The following is a 14,812-nucleotide window of genomic DNA, read 5'->3' on the forward strand; positions in this document are numbered from 1 at the left end:
ATGTGACAGGAGGTATGTAGTATTTTTGGGTAAGTGCAGTGTGCCAGTAATCTTAATTTCTACTAAAGTGCTTCTGGGACTTGTTGTTGGAGTTTTCCTATTCTGGAAAGGCACATCGGAACAGCCAGGTCTTCAAGTTCTTTCTAAAGACTGCCAACGTAGGGGCCTGTCTAATATCTTTGGGGAGGGTGTTCCAGAGTTGGGGGGCCACCACAGAGAAGGCCCTGTCTTGCGTTCCCACCAGACGCGCCTGTGACACAGGTGGAATCACGAGCAAGGCCTCTCCGGATGAACGAAGTGAGTGCGTGGGTTCATTTTTTTTTTAAAATTTTTTTATTGATTTATCACAATTATTACATACTGTTGCATTTTATACATCAACCTCTTTAACATGTTGTTTTGTTGTTTTGCTTTGACATTTCCTCCCCTTTTCTCTTTTTTTCCCCCTTTTTTCACCTCTGTGCTCCCCTCCACCCATCTCAAGCCACATTTTTTACATTTCATCTGTCCAAAATTTCATTTCTTCTTGTGACGGTAATTTTCCTTCCTTATTTTTTAATCCATTTACCACAAATTTACCCCATATAGCATCAAAATCACTTTGTTTCCATATACCTTTTTTAACCTTTAATATACATGTCAGTTTATCATTTAATGCCATTTTCCATGCTTCCTTGTACCACTCCTCTATTCGTATATTCATTTCTTTTTTCCAATTCCTTGCTATGAGCAGTCTTGCTATAGTTAGTAAGTTTGTTATCGCTTCTTTATCCTCCTTTTTCAGTTGCTTATTGGTATATAATGATAATAAGGCTATACTAGGACTTTTGTCTATTTTCATATTCATTATGCTTTCTATTTCTCTAAATACTTTCTCCCAAAAATTATTTACATATTTACATTGCCACCACATATGTATATATGTTCCTGGTTCTTTACATCCTCTCCAACAATTGCGTGGGTTCATAAGCGGAGATGTGGTCACGCAGGTAGGATGGTCCCAAACTGTTTAGGGCTTTGTAGGTAAGCACCTGCACCTTGAATTGGGCTCGGAAAATAAACGGCAGCCAATGGAGCTCCTTGAACAGGAGGGTTGACCTCTCTCTGTAGGGAGCACCAGTTAACATCCTGGCCGCCGCCCGTTGGACTAGTTGAAATTTCCGAGCCGTTTTCAAGGGCAGCCCCATGTAGAGTGCATTACAGTAGTCCAATCTAGAGGTGACCAAGGCATGGACCACCCTGGCCAGATCAGCCTTTGCGAGGTATGGTCGCAGTTGGCGCACAAGTATCAATTGTGCAAATGCCCTCCCGGACACCGCCGACACCTGAGCCTCAAGCGTAAGCGATGAATCCAAGAGGACTCCCAAACTGCGGACCTGTGACTTCAGGGGGAGTGTAACCCCGTCCAACACAGGTTGCCACCCTATACCTCGATCAGGTTTGCGATCGACCAGGAGGACCTCGGGATTGATCTTCAGCTTGTTCCTCCTCATCCAGATAGACATAGCGGCCAGGCACTTGTCCAGCACCCGAGAGGCCTCCTTGGAGTTAGGTGGAAATGAGTAATAGAGTTGTGTGTCATCTGCATAGAGGTGGCACCTAACTCCAAAACTCCGGATGACCTCGCCCAGCGGTTTCATGTAGATGTTAAAGAGCATGGGAGACAAGATAGAGCCTTGCGGGACCCCACAGGTCAAAGGCCAGGGGTCCGAGCAGGCATCTCCCAGCTTCACCATCTGGGATCGACCCTCCAGGAAGGATCGGAGCCATGACAAATAATAATAATTTTATTTATATACCTATGAACCAGCTAGGATGTTAAGATCTTCTGGGGAGGCCCTGATCTTGATCCCGCCTGCATCACAAGTACGTTTGGCGGGGACGAGAGACAGGGCCTTCTCAGTGGTGGCCCCTCGGCTGTGGAATGACCTACAGAAATTAGATCGGCCTCCTCCCTGTTAGCATTTCAGAGGAAAGTGAAGACCTGGTTGTTTGAGCAGGCATTTGAATAGGGAGTGTAACGAATATAGGAATATGGAACAATTGGATGATGAGACTGGATCTTGATTTTAACTATGAGACAATATAAGATGTTATATGATGTTTAATTTAGGGAACCACTGACCACATAGGGAAGCTGATGAGGGTTGGCGGTTCGAATCCAGGTAGTAGGGTGAGCTCCTACTGTTAGCCCCAGCTTCTGCCAGCCTAGCAGTTTGAGAACATGCAAATGTGAGTAGATCAATAGGTACTGCTTCTGCAGGAAAATAACGGCACTCCATACAGTCATGCCGGCCACATGACCTTGGAGATGTCTACAGTCAACGCTGGCTTTTCGTCTTAGAAATGGAGATGAGTACCATCCTCCAGAGTAAGACTAGACTTAATGTCAAGGGGAAACTTTTACTTTACTATCCGGGATCATGTAAAAAATTATTGGGTGGAAAGGGGTTGTAAGTGGAAAAAAAGTTAAAGGATTCTTGCTCTAGTCTAGTCTGTAGTTCCACAGTCGACTGAGAAAGAGGGCCATACCAAAGGCTTATGCAGGCTGCATGTGGCCCACAGGCTGTATTTTGTGCAAGCCTGATCTAGATTGTGATAGCACAGGAGGGGGAGCAGATTAGTGGCAAGCACTGCCATTTTTTTAAAAAAAGTATAGATTTCAGTTAAAAAGTGAAATAAACTATGTCTTTGCCTTTGAGCCACTGAAGCACTACCACTGGCTTCCCTGCTGAGCACCTTTCTGGTAGAGCCTTTCTTGGGAAATCACTTGCTCGGAGGTCAGAATGAGATGCAGAGTATTATGAGTATAGAGGGAAACCCAGGGCAGAATATTCTGAATGGCACCTGATTTATTTTGCTGATGTAGTTAATTCCATGGAAATCGTCACTTTAAGTTGCTTTCTTCATAGCAGGTTCCAATGATGTCATGCAGTCAAAAATATTTCAGCTGACTTATTGTTAGCATTTCTGCATTCCAGAGAATGCCGGTAAAGGTGGTGGTTGGGAAGTTTGTGGAGAGCATCTGTGGTGTCTAAGGCCTCATCTACATTGCCATATAAAATCCAGGTTATCTGCTTTGGGTTATATGGCAGTTTAGACTCATATAATCCAGTTCAAAGCAGATAGTGTAGATTATTAACACTGGATTATCTGGATTATATGGCAGTGTAGAAGGGGCCTATCTGAAATATCACTTTCATTACTGGGCCATCATCCTTAGTATTCCGATGCTGTTAGTAAATGCTAGACTTCCAGATGTGCTTGCAGGTCATAGTGCACTCTTACATGGGCCTTTTGAAATATACTCTGGTGGAAGCTCCTTTTTTGGAGGCTTTTAAACAGAGGCTACATGGCCATTTGTTGGAGCTGCTTTGATTTGCTTTTCCTGCATTGCAGGCGGTTGGATGTGATGATTCATGCGGTCTCTCCCAATTATATGATTCCATGCGACTTTTTTTTTTAAAAAAATCTCCTCTAGAAGAGGAATATCAGCATGTTGTTATTATTTATTTGTTCAGTCGCTTCCAATTCTTTGTGACCTCATGGACCAGCCCATGCCAGAGCTCCCTGCCGGCAGTCACCACCCCCAGCACCTTCAGAGTCAAACCAGTCACTTCAAGTTTACCACCCATCCATCTTGCCCTTCCTTTTTCCTTCTATTTTCCCCAGCATCATTGTCTTCTCTAAGCTCTCCTGTCTTCTCATTATGTGACCAAAGTACTTCATCTTTGCCTCTAATATCCTTCCCTCCAATGAGCAGTTGAGCTTTATTTCCTGAAGTATGAACTGGTTGGATCTTCTCACTGTCCAAGGCATTCTCAGAACTTTTCTCCAGCACCACAGTTCAAAAATGTCTATCTTCCTTTGCTCAGCCTTCCCTAAGGTCCAGCTCTCACATACATTGGTTAATACGGGAATACCATTGCTCTAACTGTGCGGACCTTCATTGCCAGTGTGATGTCTCTACTCTTCACTATCTTATCGAGATTGGTCATTGCTCTCCTCCCAAGAAGTAAACGTCTTCTGATTTCCTGGCTGAAGTCTGCATCTGCAGTCATATTTGCACCTAGAAATACAAAGCCTGACACTGCCTAAGCACATGACAGCACAAAGAAGCCTATTGGCAAAGATGTAATTTTTTTCAGGTTACAAGTAGATATGATTGCCAATTGACAGATCTTTCACGCCTTTAATAAAGGATAGATATGCAACAGTATAATATTTTCTCTGCACGGAAATGAAGTATTAGAGATAAGAGGACTAGTGTCTCACAATAGTTTAAAGCAGACTGTAGACCAAGAAAGTACTATCTCACTGTTTTCCTCAGTGTAAGATAATGTTTTATATTATTAATTGCTATAATATTTATTGAGACACATAATGCATTTGAAATCTTCTGCTGTAAAGTTTTTTTAAAACATATATATTTTATTTTATCATAGTTCAATTTGTTATACATAGTTTATTTTACAGCAGATTCATATTAATAAAGTTGTAAAGTTAACCAGATCGCAGCCCCAAAGACTACTTTTGTGGGGCATTTTTAAAGCACAGTATATTCAGCCTCAAGAGAATCCCCAGGACAAAATGTTGTTCCCAGACCTGCCATAATTGCTCATTTCTGCTCCAGGGCTCTGCTCCATAACCATTATTTAGCTGTTGAATTTCTGCCTGGTGATGTAGCTCTTGAAGGCATAGGAGATCTGGCAGGAAAGAACTGGTATCCATACAATCAAGACAACTTGCCATGTATATTATGTAGTATTCTTGGTCCTGATATCAAGCACAGCTAAACAGTCTGCAAGTGTTGCTGTTTTTTCTCTGTTGTTAGCACTATGTGGAAACATTCAGTGGATACAGTTTATTTTTCAGTACTAGGGATACAGTGTGAAAGACGTACCTGCTCTTTGAGGCAAAGGAGCATCTCCCAGAATAAGTAAATCATAAGTAAATTACTAAATAAATAAATAAATCTCTCTTTTATTATTAGCAAATGATATGAACTGTTTCTTCACTTCTGCCCAACCCAGGACAGCCAGTGACTCAGGAATGTGACCCTGGCAGGATCGGCCAGGAGTGCAATAGAAAATACTTATCATTCAAACAATACAGCTTCCTGCAGGACTTATGATTCCATTTAGATCTTTCTTGGGAGATCTAGACCATCAACTACTCAGGGCATTATACAAAGAGAACTCTCAGGACATCTCAGGACCATCTCATTGTCTGTCCAATCTGAGAGGGGACAGCAAAGATCAACGCTGATTGTACACAGGAAAACTGGACTTAACATTAACATAATCCTATCACCTGCATCCTCTGTGGGCATAAGTTCACCAAATATGGACTGGGCTTCTGGAGGGCTGCTCTCTGCCCCAAGGCCAGCTGATTGGTGGCCCAGGGACTGCCCGGCCCAGCTGAGGAGAAAGCCTCAAGCACATAATTGGAGTCTGAGTCAATCATAGATCAATTCAACCTGAACCTACCTCCTGACTAATCACAGGCAGAGATGCCGCTGACCAGCCTCCGGTGTTCAACCAGTCAGGTACTGGGGAGGGGAAAGTCAAACTCGGATAATGCTTGCCTGTGGAAGTTTTACTGTATAAAATTGTTATTTATCATGACATCTTTACACTTGTACGCATTTGGCTGTATTTGGTCCCTTCTGCAGATTGGATAAAGCCTCTGCCATTTTGCCTTCTACTGGTGAGTCTTATGTTTTGGGAACATTAGGGTTAGTCTCACCAGGCATGGACTCTCATACTCAGTATCTGTGGTCTATAGAACCAATATCCGTGGTCTATGACAGGGGTCCTCAAACTAAGGCCCGGGGGCCAGATGCGGCCCTCCAGGGTCATTTACCCGGCCCTCGCTCAGGGTCAACCTAAGTCTGAAACTGCTTGAAAGCACACAACAACAACAACAATCCTATCTTATCAGCCAAAAGTAGGCCCACACTTCCCGTTGAAATACTAATAAGTTTATATTTGTTAAAATTGTTCTTCATTTTAATTATTGCATTGTTTTTATGTGTCTTTTTCACTACAAATAAGATATGTACAGTGTGCATAGGAATTAATTCATATTTTTTCAGATTATAATACCGCCCTCCAACAGTTTGAGGGACTGTGACCTAGCCCCCTGTTTAAAAAGTTTGAGGACCCCTGGTCTATGATATCAATTATGATATCATGTATATGCAAGTTTTAGAAAATGGGGTGGGGTGGGGGTTGGGCGGAATCTGAAATACAGAACACTTTGGGTCCCAAGGATTCTGGTTGCTGTCTGCATGTGCCATCTGGGCAGCTCTACTGCAGTTAGGATCAGCTCTGGAGATTATTATTATTACGAATTACAAGCCTAAAAAGGTTACAGAAAATGAATATGTCAAACACCTCTGAGACTTCTGAATTCAGACTGACAGAGTTGTGGAGCACAATACTCCTGACCTCACAATCATTGCAAAAACAAAGTATGGATCGTCTATATTGCCATCCCAGGTGACAGCAGGATTGACGAGAAGCAACTTGAAAAGCTGACATGATATGAGGATTTAAAGATTGAACTGCAAAGACTCTGGCACACGCCAGTAAAAGTGATCCCAGCGGTGATCGGCACACTGGGTGCGGTGCCTAAAGACCTTGGCCTGCACTTAAAAACAATAGGCGCTGATAAAATCACCATCTGTCAACTGCAAAAGGCCACTCTACTTGGATCTGCACACATTATTTGCCAATACATCACACAGTCCTAAACACTTGGGAAGTGTCCGATGTGTGATCCAATACAACAGCCAGCATAGTGATCTTGTTTGCTGTGTATTAAACCTTGAGTATATAACAACAAGTTCTTGGTGGGATGGGCATCCCAACAAGTTCTTGGTGGGATGGGCATCCCAAGCCACCTTGTCTCTCTCCTGAGGAATCTGTACAAGGACCAAGTAGCAACAGTCAGAACTGACCACGGAACAACAGAGTGGTTCAAGATTGGGAAAGGCGTACGGCAAGGCTGCATACTCTCACCCAACCTTTTTAACTTGTATGCAGAACACATAATGCGATGTGCGGGGCTTGATGAATGCAAAGCTGGGGTGAAAATTGCTGGAAGAAACATTAACAACCTCAGATATGCAGATGACACCACTCTGATGGCCGAAAGCGAGGAGGAGCTGAGGAGCCTTCTAATCAAGGTGAAAGAAGAAAGCGCAAAAGCCGGGTTGCAGCTAAACATAAAAAAACCAAGATTATGGCAACAAGAATGATTGAAAACTGGGAAATAGAGGGAGAATATGTGGAGGCCGTGACAGACTTTGTATTTCTAGGCGCAAAGATTACTGCAGATGCAGACTGTAGCCAGGAAATCAGAAGACGCTTACTTCTTGGGAGGAGAGCAATGTCCAATCTCGATAAAATAGTAAAGAGTAGAGACATCACACTGGCAACAAAGATCCGCCTAGTCAAAGCCATGGTATTCCCTGTAGTAACCTACGGATGTGAGAGCTGGACCTTAGGGAAGGCTGAGCGAAGGAAGATCGATGCTTTTGAGCTGTGGTGTTGGAGGACAGTGCTGAGAGTGCCTTGGACTGCGAGAAGATCCAACCAGTCCATCCTCCAGGAAGTAAAGCCCGACTGCTCATTGGAGGGAAGGATACTAGAGACAAAGTTGAAGTACTTTGGCCACATCATGAGGAGACAGGAAAGCTTAGAGAAGACAATTATGCTGGGGAAAGTGGAAGGTAAAAGGAAGAGGGGCCGACCAAGGGCTAGATGGATGGATGGCATCCTTGAAGTGACTGGACTGACCTTGAAGGAGCTGGGGGTGGTGACAGCCGACAGGGAGCTCTGGCGTGGACTGGTCCATGAGGTCACGAAGAGTCGGAGACGACTGAACGAATGAACAACAACAATATAACAACAACAACAACAACAACTTTATTTATATTCAGTCCTGTCTCTCCAAGGGGACTCAGGCCAGATTCACAACAAAAGACAGCAAACATTCAGATCCAATTCATAAATAAGGAACATAAAACAAACAGACATGTCCCCATAAAGCAATATCCACAGCCAAATTATATCCCAAAATTTAAATAATATCATAACCTATCACTTAATCTACATCTAACTCAGCCAACATTAGACATAAATTATATAAACATAGCCAACATTAGACATAAATTTATCTTTGCCCTCCTTGACAAACCTGCACTTTGGTGTTTCTTGCTTCAGGGGACTAAAGTTCTTTCACATCTGGCCATGACCATCTGGTACAGATTTCATCAGCACTAATCAATTACCAGTTTTAGATAGATAGGAAAGTGAAGTAAGAAGGTATGTTTGAGATGTGAGTAGGCAAGGAATGCTGAAGGATTAGATCCTAAGGCATATGTTATCAGAGGTTACTCTCATCACCCTTTTCCTTCCATTGCTTTTACTCAAACTTTTATTTAGCCAAATTATTCTATATCAAAATTTCTTGGCCAAACTCGCTGGATTTGTACAGAAACCTTTCTACATTGCATCATTTTAAAGCAAGTGCCAGCTTTCTGAAAATTGGCAGCTATTTAAAGAGCCATCAAGACAAACAGAGGTAGTTGCTGCCAAGTCACTGAATGTGATTGAAGGATAAATTTACATCGTTTTGGGATTTTTAAAAAAAATCTCAAGGTCTGTGCTAAATTGGTATCCATGTGGAGTTCGATAAGTTAATTTTAAACAAGGGTTTCATAATATGCGAGAGTGCTTTAAACAAACATGGCTTGGTTTTAGTAAGTTGATGGATTATTAACCAGAAACTCAGATATTTTCCTGCTCCTAGTCTTAGGACTTGATCACCTGAGGTTGGTAAATTACAATTATGGTAGAATAGTGTGTTTGGCTGATACTTGCCAGACAATGCTGTGTTTCTCCTATGTTTCTTGCATTCCGCTCATGAGTGGCACATCTCTTTTTATTGATGGGAAAAACACAGCAATGGCTCTCAGTGTTGCTGCCACAACCTGGGGATCACAACCAGACACAGTGAAGACATCTGCCCTTGTGCTTTGTTACTTTGCTGCTGAATATGCACGCCAACTGTGGAATACATCGCACCACATTAAAACAGTGATGTGGCCCTTAATGAGACATGCCACATTATCACAGGATGTTGACGCCCAATACCACTGGAAAAATTATACTGTTTAGCCAGTATCGCACCACCTGACATCCATCGGGAAGTAGCAGCCTGTAATGAAAGGACCAAGGCATTGACATCTCCAACCCATCCTCTGTTTGAATATCAGCCAGCATGCCAATGCCATAAAACACGAAACAGCTACTTAAGATCTACAGAGATACTCGCAGGAACACCTCAGCAAGCGAGAGTTCAAAAGTGGCAGAGTAAAACCCAGAACCTCAGTCCATGGCTGATACCAGATGAGAAACTCCCCCATGGGCATACAGAAGACTGGGCAACTTGGAAGGCACTGAACAGACTGGCACCACGAGATGCAGAGCCAGTCTTAGGAAATGGACACAAAGTGAAGTCCATGACATGCGAGTGTGGAGCAGAGCAAACCACCGACCACTTACTACAATGCAACCTGAGCTCTGCCACATGTACAATGGAGAACCTCCTCACAGTGACACCAGAAGCACTCCAAGTGGTTAGCTTCTGGTCAAAAGAAATCTAATATACAGTAATGCCAAGTTTTTAACTTTCTTTGTGTTTTTAAATACATTATAACTGTATCGTCAATTCGCTTCTGACATGATTAAAAAAATCATTAAACAGCATTATCAGTGAGCACATTTTGGAAGCAAGAGCTGTTGAACTCAAACTGTATATCTGATCTGTGAGAAGCTGAAATTTAAGGAGAAATTACCTAGGTTTAGCTGGTTCTAGAAGCAAGCTGCTCTGGGTATAGAAATGGTTACTTGTAACATTTGGTCCCACTGAGCTCATTGTTCTTCTGTGTCCTTCTGGTCCCACTGAATTTGCTTTGTGCTTAATTGTTAACTGGTGCAGAAGCTAATGCAGATATACGAGAAGGACAGCTTTGCTTGATTAGGCCAAATGCCCATTTGGCCTCTTATTCTGTTTATGTCCAAGCTGATATTCCAGAGGCTCACAAACAAGACCTGAAGTTCATAACCATCTCCCCCATTCTCCCTCACTCTTCATCGCCACCTAGTAACTTGTGATACAAGTATACCTGTTATAAAAGGTTACTGTTCAAGATTGAAACTTCTGGATGTCAACTCCAGTCAATTTGAATAAAGGTATAAGAACTCTGAAAGTAAAAGTCCCAAAAATCTGAGGACCAAAGGTTGTGAACCATGGTGCTAGAACTATTCAGAAATTATTTAACTCGAGAAAAGTAGGAAGGATGTAAGAATGCTTTTATTAAGCACAACCAAAAGCCACAAAATAGTGTGCTGGTTTTTGAATGTACTAGAATGTTGTTTCAGGTTTGGGGGTAAACAAAGTAAAAAAAAAGATGGCTGGAGACAGCCAAGAAAACCTCTGGATTAATTTGATGGTGTTTGGAGGCTGAATACTCATGGACTGCACTTGGTGCAAAAGGTTTTCAGGCTGAAATATGGCAAGCTGTGGCAAAGGGGCAGTGGCAATTCCCTCTCTAAAGAAGTGACAGTGCCTTTGTCTTTGGTCAGTCTTGATCATGGTGTTGCTTTACTATTGCTGTCTGGAACCCTTCCACAGAGGGTTTGGGGGTAATTTCTTTCTTAACTTGTGAAGCTCTTTAATTATGTACCATCTATATGGCATGCAGCTTGATCTTGTTACTGGTTGTCAAATATTTGGGTGTGCCTTTGGCAAGTGAGATAAAAGTGGTTGTAAAGTGCTTTAACATCTTTAGATTTTTAAAGGGCAGCGGGAGGGGGGATGTTGTAAATAATAAAATTCTGCTAGTGCTACTGTAGAAGACTGAACAAGGCAGAGAGCTGTACCTGATACTAAGAGGAAATTACTTCTTTACACAATGGCACAGAGGGTTAAACTGCTAAACTGCAGAACTTGCTGATTGGAAGGTTGGCAGTTCAAATGCACGAATGGGATGAGCTCCCGTTATTAGCCCCAGCTTCTGCCAACCTAGCAGTTCAAAAACATGCAAATGTGAGTAGATCAATAGGTATTGCTTCAGTAGGAAGGTAACAGCATTCCATGCAGTCATACCTGCGACATGTCCTAGGAGATGTCTATGGACAACACCGGCTCTTCGGCTTAGAAATGGAGGTGAGCACCACCTCCCTGAGTCAGACTTGACTAGACTTAATGTCAAAGGGAAACTTTTACCTTTACTTTAGCATCCTAAAAATCTCTGGCAACTTCCTGAAATAGGAGATAACATCTTACTTCTGTCTGCCCTTAATTCTTTTTTCATGTACCAGCATGTTTCCTTATGATGACAATACTACTACTACTACTACTACTAATAATAATAATAATAATAATTAGTAGTAGTAGTAGTAGTAGTAAATATAAAGGTTTCCTCTGACATTAAGTCTAGTCATGTGTGACCGGGGTGAGTGTGTGTGCTCATCTCCATTTCTAAGCTGAAGAGCCTGCGTTGTCCGTAGACACCTCCAAGGTCATTTGGCCAGCATGACTGCATGGAGCGCTGTTATCTTCCTGCCAAAGCTGAACCTATTGATCTACTCAAATATGCCTGTTTCCAAACTGCTAGGTTGGCAGAAACTGGGGCTAATAACAGGAGCTCATCCCCCTCCCTGGATCTGAACCTCCAACCTTTTGGTCTGCAAGTTCCACAGCTCAGTGGTTTAATCCACTATGCCACCTTATTTATTTATTTATGGCATTTATATGCCGACCTTCTCACCCCGAAGGGGACTCAGACACACATACATACAATATATTATATTATTAGCATAGTACAATATCAGTATTATATATTACTATTTTGTACTATACAATTATATTGTAATATTATTAGTAATATTGCATATAATAAAATATATTATTATAATATCATATTATTAATAGTATTATATTGTATTACAGTACAATATTATAAATATTAGACGTATATACGATATATTACATTACATTATTACCATAGTACAGGAGACAAGGTGGAACTGTCTTCTGGCCCCCTCTCTCTTCACTCGCCTGGAGCAGCAGTTGGTTACAGTTAGCAATCCAACAACTGCATTTTGCACTAGCTGCAACTTCAAAGTTGTCTTGAAGGGCAGCACTATGAAGAGCACATTGCAGTAGTCTAATGAGGGATTAAACAGTGCATGAACTACTATGCCCAGATTGTTTCTGTCCAAGAAAACTGACTTTGAGCATTCAAAGCGAGAGAGTCCAGCTGGGCTACCACTAAGATAGATCTAGGAGTATTCTCAAGCTGTATTTCTGCTACCTGATTTTCTAAACTGAGAGCCACCAATAAACAGAGGTTTGGCCGTATCAAGATTCAGCTTCCACTTACGGGCCTGCATCCAACCTTTTACAGCATCCAGGCACTGATCCAGCATCTGGAGAGCCCCAGCCAAATCTGACAATACTGTGAAGTAGAGCTGAGTGTCAACAATATATTGACTAAGCAGTTCTTCCTCAGTTACTGGTTGGATTAGCCCTGAATCCTTCTGTCCTCTACATTGAAACACTGACATCCCTTATTTCCTTGTGCTCTCTCCTTCTTTCTTGAGACTCTCCCTTTCTTTCCTTAATGAATGACCTTGCTGGTTTATAGGCATCTGTCACTCTTCACTTTACTTCTCTATATTGCTTCAAGGTTTATAGCACATTGAGGATGGTGATGCAATGCGGAACAACTTGGATGAGTGTCACAATCCGTTTTCTGTCCTTTTCGCCCTCTCTGGGGATGCACAAACTATTGAACATGCCAAAAAGTTAGAAGCAAAATGAAACTGGAAGTGGCCAGAGGTCTGTTTCTTGTTCTGAAAATCTGTGGCTGTTTTGTTTTAAATAGCAAACATTTACAATGTGAATTTTTGTTCCTTTATGTGGAGTGCTTTGTGTCTTGAGTTCCAGTTTTCTCACCCAATGATGACTAGAAAGTGCAGGTGTCGACCCCAGATTGTAGCTTCCTGTGCGATGAATCATATGTAGCCATAAGAGAAGAGGGAGGAAATGAAATTGCAAAGGGGCAGATGGGAGGTGCAAAAGTTTTCTCAGTCTCGATCAGCGGGTAGGTATGGGTCAGAGCATGCAATATGGAAAAATGTTTTATTACATAATATCTTAGAAGTGTCACCGTTGAATCATGGACACTAAGACATTTCAGTTATTTTGTACAGATCATTTTCTTCAGTGCATACTGTTCTTCATATTTTCCTCTTATTGCAATGTCTTAGGCTGCCATATAATCCAGATTATCAAAGCAAATAATCCACATTATCTGTAATGGACCGGATAATCTGGATTTTATATGGCAGTGTAGAAGGAACCTGAGGCCCCTTTTGTTACAGTAAGTCGTAGAAGAATCAAGTGTGTGTTAAAAAAACAACCTTATGTTGTTAATTATTATGTGCAGCTGGTAATGTAGGTCAGCCAGCATGTTTGGGCTACACCTGTATAGGTATAACGGTATGGATTTTAGAATACAGTTTGGAGAAGCAATACGCTACTCTGAGGAGAATCAATATGCTGTAAAGCTGCTATGCTCTAACAGCAATGCTCTTTGTTATGGTGGGATAGCTATTTACTCAAGGTTTATATTTTGCTCTCTCATTTGAATGAAGATGAAGAAACCTTATTCTGTGTTACTTACAAGGACTATGTAAATTTGTTGCACTGTTTGATTTTGTATGCAACACTGCAAGTTTATGCCTCTGCTGATAAGAGTAAAGTTTTGCTGTTCCTTTTCCCTCTTGTCTGTGTGTCTTTTGCATGGCAGTTGGCTAAAATCAGCTTCTGTGCAACACCTTTTACACTGTCCTTATATTCCAGGATCTGATTCCAGGTTATCTGCTTTGAACTGGATTATATGAGCCTCCACTGCCAAATAATCTGGGATAAACAGATAATCTGGATCAGACCCTGGGATATAAAGACAGCATAGAAGGGACTTAAGGGCCCTTCCACACAGCCATATAACCCAGAACAAGCCAAGGCAGAAAATTCCACAATACGGTAGAGTCGCGCTTATCTGACCTTTGCTTATCCAACATTCCATTTTATCCAACGCTCTTATCCGACGCCCCCCCTTTTTCTTCCCGAATTTCCCATTCAGTAAAAGAGTGCTCTCCAACTCTCTTTCCATTCCCAATAAATGAAAAAGGCAAGACAAGGAGGAGGAGGAGGAGGGAGGAAAGGGGGGAAAGAGACAGGACCAGAAGCAGAAGTGTCCTCCCTCCTTCCCTCTGTGATTTCCACGCTCCTCTTCCGCATCTGGGCACTTCCTGCTGGGCCACTCTAACCCCCAAGCATTACCTTACCATTCTTTGATTCCCTGTTGTTAGTATTCTGGATGTCTAGCACCGCTTTGGACAGGTAACAGTAGGAGACTCTGTATTATCCGACATTATGGTTTATCCGAAGTTCTGCTGGCCTGTTCGTTGGATAAATGAGACTCTACTGTATCTGCTTTGAACTGGGTTATCTGAGTCCACACTGCCATATATTCCAGTTCAAAGCAGAAAATGTGGGATTTTATTCAACTATGAAATGTCTGGCTGAACAGTTTTGAAACCACAGCTTCAGGATATTTTAACATCACACAATTTCTTTCAGTAGTAAATCCCTGTCCCTGAAAATTTACTCAAAGAAGAAAGAATCTCTTGTCAGATGCTTAGTTTAGCATTTTAAAAATTGAGTG

The sequence above is a fragment of the Anolis sagrei genome, chromosome 2 (assembly GCF_037176765.1).
Source record: "Anolis sagrei isolate rAnoSag1 chromosome 2, rAnoSag1.mat, whole genome shotgun sequence".
NCBI classification, from domain to species: Eukaryota; Metazoa; Chordata; class Lepidosauria; order Squamata; family Dactyloidae; genus Anolis; species Anolis sagrei.